The following is a 15,170-nucleotide window of genomic DNA, read 5'->3' on the forward strand; positions in this document are numbered from 1 at the left end:
ATGGCCACATTCTGCTAGAACAGAATTTAGCTCTTGAAGCTGAGTGTTGTTGATTAAGCAATTGTCCCTGCTAAAGCAAAAGGCCTTAGTGGTTATATTGGCTCTTTGGAAATTGACCTTTTTTTAATCTAGTAATCCTCAAACCTGATTGATGGGCTGTATTTTCATCTTACCTATTGTTAATAAGCTGCTTTGTATCTGTCTGTTTAGAATGATTACATGTTTAAAGCAGGTTAATTTAAAAGGTCACCTTATCAAACATTTCGCTATTGACTAGAATCTGTAGTCAGCCAATTATGCTTCATTTATGTGGCTGCCTACCTGCTGTCCTGTGATTGCTCATAAGCTTTTGTCTCAAACACCTGATCACATTTAGAAATGTGACAATATTTAACTACATATAATCCTGAATATTTTGGCTTCTAATTTAGATCACTTTGACTTCAGGCCATAGGAAGCTGGTGGGGGTTGATTCCATACCAAAAATAATGGGTGAGATTCTGGACTGACTAAGGTGAAAAAAAAAATTGTATGAAATTCAATGAGTCCAAGTGTGTTCACTCACAATTTTCAATTTCTAGTAAGAAAACAAACAAACCACTAAAGCTATTTGATCTAGCATCAATAAAGTGAACTAGAAAAACTATCACTGACTTCAAAAAAGTCATGGTTTAGTGTCAGAAACATTTTTTTTAACTGTCTGAAGACTCCCCAGCCTTTCAAACCGCTTCAGGCAGAACATAGGCCAAATCCAAATGACTTAAGAAAGAAATAATATGATATAAAGACAGTCAACCTCATCTCTTTCTCTTTTTTGTTTTGTGGCAGGATGGAGTTCACTGGATGAGTGGGAAAATGAGTGATTTCATGTTACCATGCCCACAGTGCAAGCTTTTCCTAATACTTAAGTAATTCATGTACACTAGAATATGAGAAGTGAAAATTGTCTTCCATTTCAGTCTTAAAATGAAAAGACATTGGGCAACATAATAACCTGTTCAATCATTGTTTCTAAGGTTGGAAACCAGACCTGTGAATATGGAGATAAAGATGAAGTATGGGTATTGTGTTACTGGTATGCAAAGATCATCACCATGCATATAGCAGTGATTTGTCGTAATCTAGGACAATAATAGGATATGAGAAAAACATTTTGTGAGTGTATTGCAAAAGAAAGAGTTGCTCATGATGAATGAACAACAAAGAAGCATTAGTTTATACTTGTTTAAAGTGTTTGATAGATTCAAAGTTCTTAGAGGAAAGAGATTGCTGTCTGGCTTCTCGTGTATCACAGTATGCAGGACCTTCTATGACTTCCTCTCAGCCTGTCTCTAGCAATTTACTAATGCTAATTTGCAACAGCATATTTATGAACAAAATGTGAGATACAGCTAGATGTATTTCACCCATTTCTAAGGCAAACATAGAAAGAAAACCCTCTGAGAAAGCACTACAACATTGCATAACAGATCAACGTGAGGTGTGAGGTGATGCAAAAACTCATCAACAATCTAAATATGAAAATTTAATCACCTAAGTTGGAATTTTGTGTGATAACAGAACTGAAATATGATGTCTTTGAATAGCTTCTTTGAGAATGTTTCAAAACTGAAAGCAGTTCATCAGGCAGAAGCTTTGGGGAACATTGTCCAGCATATTCAACAATAAAAGAAGGCACAGATGATGTGTCAGAAATATTCCCCCTTATATACACTACCCACATTCTTCTACAAACACAATTTATCACCCTGAATGAAAATACAAGTTTTCAATGTATTTTTATGCTACCAAATCAAGAAAAAGATCTACAGTATGAAACAAAATTGCAATATTAAATTCCCTTATTTCCTTTGAGTTTCACATTGTTAAGAAGATTAATTTCTTTTATTATTATTATTTAAAATATAAAGCAATCTAAGTTTTGGAAATAAATCAAAGCACAATCTCCTTGGATAGATCTTTCTTGGGTGCTGAAGAGCTGTGGTGTAAATTTACTATAGATTTTATTGTACTTCCAAAATTTGGAAAGCTGTCAATATCATTATGTCTTAAAGTCAGTTTAAGGAAGAACTGGAAAATCTGCAATGGAGTAGGAACAAACCCAAGCCTCCCCCCCCCTCCTCACCCCCCAACTGTGAATACAACAGAAATCCCAGAGATTTATCAGTATCAAAATGTATTAGTGTATTAGTGTCCATCTTTCTAAAATGATCAGATGCAAAATAAATATGACTGAAAATTTGTTCTGACTACTCACTGTACTGCAATACAAAAGTAATTGTCAAAATATTTTACATACTTTTATAAAAGAGAAGGTTTTTATTTTAAAATTGCTTATGTAATTTATCAGTTCCTAATACCACTGCTATGATCAAACTGCTAATTTCTTCAGCAGGAAAAGCAAATAATCCCAAATTAAGTAATCAATCATTAGCTCTTGAATGCAACTCTTGTTCTGATGTAAAGGAAAAAAAAAAAAAAAAGTGGATTCAGGTAGAAAAATTAATAAACAAAAAACATTTTAGAAAGAGTTATCTTATACCTCAGAACAGCAATGTACAAAAGGATTTGAAAAATCCAAATTTTCTAATGGATTGTAATTATAATAAACAAGGAATCTGATTATTTCCTTCTGGAGGGATATTTACACTATGTAGTTTACAAGACGAATTTAAAAACAATTTTCTCAATTGCTACCTTCATGGCACAATTTGTAATTATAAATAAAGGTTATAAAATTTTAACTGCTCTTAGTGACTGCTGCCAAGAAATGCTTTCCAGCAATTTTAACAATTCAGAGGGCAGAGAAAGAGTCCAAGGAAAAGAAGTATGCCATAGAATTTTGTCATAGAAATTGGACAGAGAGAGAAACTATGCCTGGACAGATCAGCAATGAGAGAAATTGACAGAGAGGTAATTGAAAAAAACCATCAGAGATTGCCTGATAAATTCCTTTTTTATTTCATGCATTTACATAAAGATACCCCAAACCCTAAAAGATTAAAACCACTTGCTCTGGACACTTATAGAATAAAATCTTTTCATATGTTTTCTTTCTTTTTCAAAGAAACATGACTGAAACAATGATTCCATTTAATGAGTTGTCTCAAACTGACTCAAATTAGCCAAAATAACTCTTTCACTAACAATTGAGCTAAAAAAGAGAACTCTAAATGAACTCAAACAATGGCATAGCATCACAAAAAGTATGGTGGACTTCCATTGTATCTCATTTTAATTGCTGTAGGTTTTGTTGATGACACTGTCATATTTTTAAATAAAAACTTGATATAACTTGTAGATAACTCTGGGGGAAAAAAAATCTAGGTCACCTGATGCTCCAGTCTGTATTCTCCGTTTGAAAAATGGACACCTATTGAATAATTTTTTAACTTAATTCAAAGATTAGGAACAAACAGAATGGTTTTTTTTTTGTTTTTCTGTTTGGGTTTAGTTTGTTTGTATGTTTCCCCCCACACACACACACTTAGCAGATATATTATCTATTGCAATGGTAGGTGTAATAACAAAGGAGATAATACCAGCTAAAGGTCAAGTCAAGCAGGCCAGTACAGGCACACTCCCAGTCTGATACATCAAGCAAGCTCTTACACTGCAAATAATGAGTACTCCTAGTGGGGTTACGCTTTTGAGCTCTCACATTAACTAACACCTGTTATTAGATCAGTCATTCATCCTGGAGCATGGTTGGTTGGACTTTGCATATGTAGTTCACATATGTCTTCTTACATGCTTCTGTGTTAAACACGATGAAGCTGTCATGTTTTTTTGTGACGGAATCCAGATGTAACTACTAGAAATAAAGGTGAAATGTTGAAATTTTGAAGCCTTTTGCAGTAAATAGACCTTAATAAATAAAAAGCCACGTTTGTTTTGGGTCTGTCTGGCCAGGGTGCTGATACAGTGCATTAGCAGCAGACAGAAATCACTGAGTATTTTTAGTGAAAAGAATAAGCTTAAGAGCCATCTCAAAGGCAAATCCTGATGATCCTTTACAAGAACCTGAGGAAGAAAATTATTTTTCAGCTGTTTCTTGATTGTTAATTTATGTCCCAAACAGCAGGCCATGACATAGTCATTATTCTAGAAACTTTGCAGGTGCAGTAGCTATAGTTATTAATATATGTATAAATATATACACACACATAAATTTAGGTACTAATGCATATTGTTAATACATTTTATTCTTTTATAATGTAGTTGGCTAGAAAGAAAGGAATCATGACTGTTAGTCACAACTGCTCGTTTAGTGCTTTCTTTTAACCTTTGCAAATTTCAGAGAAATGTGGATAAGAAAAAATTTCTTTTTGTTTTCTCCTCATGTCTGTAATACACATCAGCTGACCAAGGATTGAGCTGTCAGTCGGAATGGGTAGTACAGATCTGAATTTAGGTCATTCAGCCCTTATTACACTAATTCCCATGACTTTGACACCAAACATTTCTGTTTTGCTGTAGTTGGCACTAAAAAAATCTCAGTTGTCTTGTGCAAAACCTTATCCTAATATAAGAGAAGGCAAGAATGGGTATGCATCAGAGAGCTGCAGAGGTTAATAATACATTGTGAAGCTTTATGTAAGACCTTTATGGAAAAAACCCACCAACCTTTACATTCAAAATTGAATAAACATGCCCATCTTCCCTGATATCTCTTTCCTCTTAATGGGTTTTTTGTTTGTTTTGGGGCTTTTTTTTTTTTTTTTTTAAGGTTTTAGTTAATCAAGCCATTTTATTGCATTTGCATTTTAATTCTACACTTGGAAAGATGACGACACGATTTTCCCAAGCATTTCTGAAACTGGTCAAGACATTAGTATTTTGACAAAGATGAAACTGTCTAATTTTTATTTAAGTTCTCTTTCACTTTTTTTTTTTTTTTTTTTTTTTTTTTTTTTTGTGTGTGTGTGTTTGTGAAAAACCAGCAATATTTACAGTTTTAGGACTGTTTTTCCTCAAAAGGTACATCTCAGAAATTAACTGTTCTTTAGCTTAAGACAATGCCTAGGGATTACATAAGAAAAGAGAGCCATAGAGTTAAGCATTATGAATATGACATGAACTACACAGTTCTGCCTCCAAAAAGATTGGCATCTAAGAGTAAAAGTGGGACAATGGTTGTCACAAGTATGTTCTGTTTCTGAACTATTTTCAGCTGTTTTGACTTGGTCTGCTCTTGAAAACATAGATGAACACCAAAATTTTGCATCCATGACACTATCCAATTATCAACTTTACCAACCAGTGAGATCAAGGGACATCTTGGTACTTCACTTTTTATCACTGCCCTCACAGCTGTTCAAGCGAAGCAAGAAAGACAGTATAATGAAAAGGAGGTGATGAAGCCTAGACCTCTACCATGTCCATTTAAATTAATTTATCATGCAGCTTGGAATTTAGCAGAGAAATAGTTAAGTTTAGAGCCCAGTAGGCAAGGCCTGGATAGGTTTTTCAGGCTAGTTAATGAGTTAGATCTTACTAATTCTTTATTCTTAAGTTGTCTTACCATATTGGTCATGAAGTAGACTTGTTATGTATCTTTACCTGTATCCCACAGTATTTTTGTGAAGTGAGTTTACCCTATTCCCTCTGACAGGATCCCCAGCATTCTTTGAGTTATAGCTGAACTGAGATCCGTATCACACAGCTCACATCATATGAGGGCCTGAATGGGGATCCGCCAGTGCCAGGGTGCCTCTCTGCAAGTCGCCAGTGGGAAAACAATGCTTAATTCACCCACATACATATGTGTAGCCTATCACTTACCTTGGTACTCCACTTAGGTTATCGTGTCCTGAGATCAAAATAATTCTATCACTCCTGCTGTTATTAGTTTCTTGTACCTATTTATATTTTGGTATTGCATTTTTCAGCCCAGGAAATTATTTCTTTAGTCCTTCTTTTTTCTTCTACTGACCCTTTCTGTCAGCATTGTCAAACAGTGGTCTGTGGTCTAGAAAAGGAAAGAGAAAAATGCTGGTGTTTGCTTGGTTTAGTTTTCTGAATAATGGTGTTTAATTCTTTTGCCCTAAAAATTCAAGAATCACTGACCTACCCTATTTCAATCTTCCTTTTTAAATTACCTTATAAGCTATATTATTTTTCCAGATATTACTGATTCCTAATTTATTCTGATATGTTTGCTTTTATTTCTATGCTCATTTACAGCTTTGGCTAGTGCAGCTATCATATAACTTCAGAAGAGAGGTTACCATAGCTTACTTGGTCCCACGGTTGCATACTATGTTGTTGTTTTGATCAGGGATTGCCTATCACCTTTTTTTTTTTTTTTCCTCATGATAATCTTTGCTGGAATCAGAGTTTTCAGGTTCCCAGCTTTACTGATGAGGGGGGAGAGGGTGAATGAAAAGCCTTTACATACTGACACAACAGCATTTATTCCAGGACATCCAGACATACAAGATACATATATCTTGTGTATGTTTCTGAAAATAAATTGGATAGATATTTTTAGTTACCAGAAATTTTGAAAGGAATTCTTGTAGGTAAAGAAAAAGAATACTTGAATATGTCCATTGCAAGGTTGCAAGATCAAACCCTTATTTTTAACATTCTATTTTGGATATTTAAAATAAATTGCATACTTGACAAATCTTACCATTTTCCAAGCTTTCTATGGAAATTGCATGTTTAAAATTTTTCATGAAATTCTAGCCTTAACACAGTCAATAGGAGTATTCCATTAATGATGGGAGGGAGAGATTCTAGCCATCTACGGATTAAGGCTTTCTGTTAGATAATTTCTATTCTTTTTCTCATCTGTCTGGCAGAACTCTACAACAAACGCAGAACCCCTTAGCAAATTCTATCAGATGGATGGTAGTGTACTAAGAATCTAAAAATCTTCCCTAGCTGTGTCACAAATGTAACACGTGATGTTAGAAAGGGCATGTAAATTCTACACCATTTTATTTTTCTGAAATATAAAGCATGGATTGATTCTAATACTTGACATCAATGGAACACCACTGGTCCTTCAGATTTTGCATTCCCTGGAACAGAACCTTTATTGCAATGTGCATTTAGTTGGGCGTGGGTTTAATACCAACAAATACTGAAATCCCACAGGCTTTTTTAAAAAGCAAAATAAAGTTTTTGTTTTCTTATTTAGATAATTCTATAGAATTAGAGCTGAGCAAAGATCTGTTTCCCTATCACCCATAATTTTCCAAGCAGAACAGAAAGAATATTTCAACAACTAAAACCATTACAAATATTTCATAAAAGATTACAGGGAATGCTACACAAGTGATTACTACAAAAGTGTAATTGCTGTTCTAGTGCCTCTTTTGTCACCTTCCCTCAGGCAAGGACAGTGTTCTAAGTGCTTGAAAACTGACTATTTGAGGGATTTTTGCTCTGTTATTGTGGCCAGTCTAATTCAAATGAATAAATAAGACTAAGGATTTAAACCTAAATTTCTGAAGATCTAAACTGCTCCAAACTGACCCAGACTGGTATTGCGCTTTCTCAAACAAATGTCTACACTTTGACCAATTGATTCTTTATTTGCATCAGTATGTTATTTTAAAAAGCTTTGTCTTAGATGAATATACATTCTCTAAATTTAATAAAGAAAAAAAAAAAGTCTGATAATATAAAGAAAGTTTTAGGAGAGAATCTGTTAACCAATTGTATTTGTTTGGAATGTCAGTAAGCTTTGCCACTGAACTTATGATATAAAATTGTATGCAAAAAGACAATAAGCTTCTTCTGCAGATTCTGGGCTTTATGACTGTAAACAGCAGATATAAAAGGTTCACATAGTGTTCTTAGGACAACATTTTAATATGGATAACCAGATGGACCTGAAAAATCATGGATCTCTCTAGAAGAAAAAAAAAGTAGGAACATATGTTCTTGAGACAACCAGCTACCTAAGACAGTATGCCATTATTCTTTAATGCAATTAAAGATAAAAAGGTAAAATGCAGAGTATCTCTTCTTTTGTGAAAAGTGTCAAGGCTATCTCAAATTTAAACAAACATTAAAGTAATTTCAAGATAAATAAAGAAGACCTGAACACTCCTACTCCTACGACTTCTTGAATTTTGTTCTTCAGCCTTCTTACCCAGTTGGTTGCCTGACAGCTTGCCTACTAAAACCTCCCTTTAAAATCTTGCAGTTTAATGAAGTGTAGACTGTATTATTTGCTAGAATCCATATAGAAAGTTATATGAGAATATAATATATCAGGTCATTGCAAGGAGCATGCAGTTCACTGGACTGCAATTAAGGTAACCTAAAGTCTAATCCAAGTGGTTTCGGTTAGATCACTTCTTCACTGTATTCTCATCCACATACTGGCCTTTGGTGTTTACTAATGAAAGGGGCCATATAAAATATGTCTAACTGTTACAAAGGTGACAATTACCTGATATTTACTAATAGATATTTTTTCTAGTTATGTGTCTAAATTAAATGCTGATATTAGCTCTCTTACTCTGAAGTCTAAACAAGAAGAAAGGACATAGCATTTCACTTTCTATTTATGCAATCCATACACAAACAAGGGTTTTTCTACAGTATGCATGTGTCTCAACAATAAATACTTTATTAAGGTGGTATGACTATGTAATCTTTCTTAAAATACTATTTTTAACATTTAAGCTCTGACCTGAACATACGTACTGTATTTCCTTTTCGCATCAAGAAGGTTACATATTCAGCCAATGAAAATCCATTCACTTGAAAGGCAAGGCATGCCCATTACCCCTAATCTGTTCTTCATCTTTCAGTGACCTTAAATAGGCAAACGTTCCTAATAAGTTCAGCAGGGGACCAGGCTCACTACAGGCAAAGACAGAAAAAAGGAAAAGCATTCCTGGCTCACCAGCTGTTTTCTGTCGATTAGGCTAGCTAAAATATATGTAAAATTTAAAATGTATAATTTCTACTGAGAATAGTTTTTGATGTACTGCACATTTTCAGCATCTCTCTGACACATCCAGATTTCTTTGGAATCCAGGAGGCCAAGAAGGGAAATAACAGCAAGAAAATTCATGCCAGCCTTTTTTTTGTGGCAGTCCTAGAGCTCAAGCACAGAATGTATATTCTGGTGTGTTCCGCTTGGAGGCTGGTGATTACATGTCCAAGATGAAAAGCTCCTCTGAATTATGAACCTTTTAGTTACAAATGAGCATTTCTTGATGCATATTAAACCTGACACATTAACTCCTGGATTAATTACTTACAAAGGGAGCTGCTTAAGACTATTAAGATATATACAGTGAAATCCTAGGTGCTAAGTAGAGTTAACATTATTGTAAAGTGTATTTGTTTTTAAAGTGTCTGGTTTAGCTTAAGTTTCTCTCTTTAATCATGCATACTGCCCCAGGCTGCCAAAAAGGCAGTCATCAGCATTGCTTAGTGAAGGCAGCTTAGTGCTGTCAGCCATCTTATCTCCCCTGCTGCATGGGCGATAGCTTTTATCTGTGACTATAAACATTAAAATGGAACTATAATCCTACCTTAGTCCTACAGAAGATTTCCAGCTGTTTCTCAGATACGAAGAAACTCCTCCCATTACAGAAAGGCATATGTGTCTGTGTGTTTGTTTATGCATATGTGTGTTTGGACAGTAAAAATCATGATGAGCAGGACTTTATCTGGAAAAATAAATTTTACCTTAGAATTTTTTTTTTAAATAGCTAGTAAAACCAGGGACCCAGTTTTATACAACAATCCCAATCTAACATAGAGAATGCAATTTAAAATATCTTAGAATATTAATAATGTGGCACCACAGCATAACGTGCTTTAAAACTTTTTTCTTTTTAATGCACCATTCAATTATTATTTCAGGGCTTTTAATGCACAACACCTCAAAGCATCAGTTTAAACAAGGAAATAAAAGACAGCAAAGGTGCTAGCATATGAAATCCTAAAAGTAAATTTATTTCAGCATTATTTATGAAACAGAAAGAAACCATTTTTGTTAAATGGGGGAAGATAATGTCATCATTTCTACATGGTTCTTTCCTTCTAGGTCATCAATTGAATACAATACCATTTTCCAAAACATGTTAATATATAAATCTAGAAAACAGTATTTTTTTTTCTAAAATCAGGAAAAGCGTGCAAGATAGTTTAGAGATATATTGTCTCATCATTCCTTAGCTCCCGCTGCCCTCTTGTCACTGGCCCTGCCAGCAGCCCTATCATTATTACATCCTTTGTGCCATAGAACTATCATCTGGAACAACCTCTCTACATCCTTCCACTGCAACATTAATTCATTTTTCTGACCTTAAATTATCAGTTTCTTACTCTTAGTTGTTTTCTTCTCGTGTTAATTTTACATGCAACTTAACTTTGGGAAGACAAGGAAGGCTGTTTGTTGAGCTGGGGTTGGCAGAAAAGAAAATGGAGAGTACTGGACTATCTCACTTTTAACCCGTTTCCTCAAAATGGAGTGTGGATCAGACCAGGGAATAGAAAGTGTGAAGATCTCATCTATCAAAAGACAAAATTCCAGTTTTCCCAGCTGGACACTGACTTCCACTGAAGCTTTGAAAAGATCCCTACTGCGTGCAGAGATTCTGAAGTAAACCCCAAACTGGATTGAAATTATGAAAAAGGTGACTCAACTCAAAAAGCATAAATGTAGTTGTCTTAATGTCAACTCACATGTTTGAAGTAGAGTTCTTCCCTAAACATTTATAGGACTCCTTGAAACATTTCTATTGGGTTATCAAAGCCATACAAAGGGTTTTGATTCCCAATTATCATTACAAATTAATTGAAACAGGGTATTGAATTCCCTTATGTACAGTTCTGTATATGCAATTCACATAATGTGGATAAGCAGAAATTAATATGAAATGGCTACCCCAAATGCATTGAAAGCCTTGGCTTTCAACTTACGTTGAAAATAAAGTTATTATACTTTTGAAGATTTTAACAATTCTGATGTTATTCCCTAGATTTAAAATGACAATGAATAGCTCAGCAACAAATAATAGAAATTTAAACCGTCACATTTTTAAGTGCCAAATGTATATTTATATAGCAGATAGAGATGGTTATAACAAGATAACCCCTGGTAATTTTACAAGACAGGGCCACACTTCTAATAAAAAAGCACACAGAAATGAATTATTATGTTTAATAGAATCTCTTTGCTTTTTCTTTCTTCTCGCTTAATACCTTTCAACAAGCTCTGACTGTAGCAGTTTTTAAAGCTTCTGTAAAAGCATTTGACATTCTTACCCTGGGATTTGATCCAGAAACGTGCCCTCATATCAAGAGAAGTCTCATCAGACTGGGATTTTTACTGTCCTCCCTCACTAAAATCAATAATTTATACCAACTAGATTACATCAGGCCAGATATATAAAGTGTTCCGGGTGTCACTGCTAACTGCATAAAAGTAAATACACGAAAATAAATAAATAAATAAACCCCCCTGACTATTTCCATTTGAAATATAGCCTTTTGATGAAAAAAAAAAAACCAAAACAAAAACTGACTATTTTCACTAATTACTTTATATATATATGAACACAAAAACAGAATTATTGAATTATTCTAGCCCCTATTAGAATCAGAAGGAAAAAATTCCTTTCTCTTTCTGTAGCCATTAGATCAAGCTCCTTACAAGCAGTTCCAATGGAAACAATAGAATCTCTCATGATAGATTTTGGCTTGAATTTTTAATAATTGTTCTGATGAAGCAAAAATAATACAGTGGAATTTTTTTGAAAGATGTTATTTTAGCCAAAACCATGGGGGTTTAAATGTAAATTTTTGTCTTGTGATGATTAAAATGGAACAAATTTTTAAAATAGTTCCCAGCTTCCTAGTGATACTGAATGAGAGGGAAATTTTACACTGAAGAGATAATTGGCATATTTAGCTAATCTTTTATTAACGTAGCACAATTGTAACATACATCTTGTCTCAGAAAAGTCAGCATGAAAGTTTTTATGTCATTATGCTGTGACTCCATTTTTTAATAATTCTCTGTAGATTCAGTTTTTCATAACAAAAATTAGATTTTTCCTTTTTATGTGTGCTGTATACTATACAGCTCTATTCAGTGAAGAGCTGAATTCTTTCAAGACTAAAACTTTATACAACACACTCCTATTATGGGAACTATGCAGAACTTTCACATTATACGCATTATAATCTAAAGAAAAATAATAATAATTACACTTTATGCTTTTGGTATATAAAATTTCATGCAAAAATATGTTTTATAGAATGTGTAAAACAATACATTGTCAATGCCAAAAAGTCATTAGCTTATCAAGAAATTTGTGGTGTCTTAAAAAGCTATACAGAAAGATAATCTACTAAAATTCTCTGGTACAGAGAATTTGACTCCTCCTTTTGCAGTCAGAATTTCAGAATTACAGATCTCTCCAAGACTGCAGCAGGGCATGTTATAAATTACTGATAGATACATACTTGTCAAACCATCACTGGTTATAAAGAATAGGTACGGATTCCTTATTTACGGAAGGACAAAGAAAAAATCCTTTCTTGCCCAAGTTTAAAGAGGGAAAGACTATGTAATGTCCTCAAGTGTCCACTCCAATTGCTTGGCAGGATTGCAAACAACCAGAAGTGAAACAGTGTTTACAGAAACCATTCCATATTTTAAATGTAGCCACCTAGGATAGGATTTGGAGAATCTGGTTAGTGCTACATTAATAACCACACTGGAAAGATATGATTGATAATGCCAATGCCATTGCATTTCTGCACTGATTTTTGCTATCTGGTTTGTAGTATTTGCATTAATTCTCCAAATCTCTGAGCATCCAGAAAGGAACCAAAAAAGAGTGTATTATATAATTGGTCTTAATAATTTTGTATTATGTGTATGAAGTTATGTAACTTATGTAATATTACATACATATTAAGTATGTAATACTTAAGGTTGAAGGAGACTCTCTGAAGTCATCTAGTCCAAACTTCTGCTCAAAGTACGGTCATGACACTCCAGATGCAGGTGCACAAATGCCGAGTAGAGGGGAAGGATCACCTCTCCATGGCCTGCTTGCTATACTCTTGCTAATGCAGGCCAGGATGATGTTAGCCTTCTGTTCTGCAGAGTACATTGCTGATACCTTTTCAATTTTCTGTTCACTATATCCCTTCAGTTCTCTTCTGCAAAGCTGTTTTCTAATCAGTCAACCCCCATCTTGGTAGTGTTTCGTAGGATTATTCTACCCTAGGTGTATGAAATTGCATTTGCCTTTGTTCAATTGCATGAAGTCACTGTCAGCCCATCTTTCTCAGCTTGTCTACATCACATTAGCAGCCCTGCTCTCCAGCGCATTGACCATGGCCCACAATTCAGTACTTATTGTGAATTTCCTTTCATATTCATAATCAGACATTCCATTAATAAAGTCATTCAACAGTTTTGGTGCCAGGATGCCAGGATCAGTCCATGAGGAATATTACTAAGAGACCAGCTGCCAGAGGTCTTTCCAAATTTCCATTCATTTTGTAGTCTTTTTACCCAATCCATATCTTACCAATTTGCCTATTATGACACCATGGTAGATGGGATCAGGAGCCTTGCTAAAGTCAACGAAAACACCACCTGCTCTGTCCTTGTTCACAGAGCTAGCCCTCTCATCATGATTTATCAAAAGACTATTTGCCCTTGGTAAATACCTGATAGCAGTTCCTGATCACTGTCTTGTCATTCATGAATTTGGAGATGGCTTCCATTGGATTAGCTCCATAATATCCTTAGGAACAAGATGAAGCTGACTAGTCTGCACTTCCCTGTTTCCTCCCTCTTGCTTTTCTTGAAGATGCCTGTGATTTTTGTCTTTTTCCAATTACCTTCAAGTTCCTTGTTTGGTATGGCCTTTCAAATATGTTAAAGGTCTTGCAGTGACGTTGTTTCGCTCACTAGGTACCCCTGTATGCATTCCATCTCAACCCATTGACTTCTGTATGTCTAAATGGCTCAGGTGCTCCCCAACTGTATCATCCCCTACTGTGATTATTGTTTCATTCTCAAAGACTCTGTTAGCAGTATCAGGGAGCTGACTCATCTAAGGGCAGGCTTTACCAGTAAAAAAAAAAAAAAATTAAAAAAAGGTATAGTAGAGTACATTGGCCTTTTCCATGTCCTGTGTCACTAGGTTCCCCACCCCACTGAACACTCAATACACCTTTTTCTTAGTCTTTTTGCTACTGTTGTGTTTATAGAAGTAGGTATCCACTAAAAGTAAGTGATAAGAAGAAATTATTTTCTGTTTTTTTCTTTCTTTACAAAATAGAGGGAAGAAAAGATTCAGCCAACTCTATCTGTGATCAGAAACTAGAGGTGAGGAAGAACCATGCAAAATTTGTATTTTTATAGATTACTGATATTAAAAAAACTAGCAAATACTCAGTTTGTTCTTCATTAATCTGAAGCCCACATTCCCCAAAATTTTTGTTCCAGAAAATATTACTTACCAGATATTCATAAATTTTAAAAAACCATAAAAACTATGTTGACATGGCTGACGTGTTTTCCATTGAGCATTCTAAACTGTTTACTTGTCTTGGCAAACCAGAAATAATTCTAGAGCAGCATAAACTCTTTTAAATTTGGCTATGGCAGTTCCCCACTTCCTCCCTCTTCCTTTATTGCAGCTCCAGCATCTGTTTGGCCTTCTAATGAATCATTTCAACCTAATCAGCTTGCTTGCAGGAAACTATTCTATATTTTTCTTGGTTTTTCTGTTGACTTTGCAAGTGAACTGACACATCAGAGAGCAAAGATAAGCAAATGTACCAGAGGCAAGGGTGCACTGACAATTAGGCCTACTTAATCTCTCATGAAGCTGCATCCCACATTTGTATCCAAGATATAATGGTAGTCTAGATATTTAAAATGCTATGTTTGTAGATACATCTTGTTTATTATTTCTGTTTATTATTATAGTAGCAGCTAGAGGTCAGTTAGAACTGTCTGTGAGTTATTGCTCAAATACAGAGTAAGAAAAAGTCACCACCCAAATGGACACAACAAAGGAGAGACAGAAAAACAGAAGTACACACTATTGTCCAAACAATGCCAGTATCTGATCTGAAAGCATAGCCCAGGTCCTCTTCATTCAATTTGATGCCTGGCTGCTGGAGAGAAAACAGGATTATAAGTGCACTTTCTG

The sequence above is a fragment of the Falco naumanni genome, chromosome 3 (genome assembly GCF_017639655.2).
Source record: "Falco naumanni isolate bFalNau1 chromosome 3, bFalNau1.pat, whole genome shotgun sequence".
NCBI classification, from domain to species: domain Eukaryota; kingdom Metazoa; phylum Chordata; class Aves; order Falconiformes; family Falconidae; genus Falco; species Falco naumanni.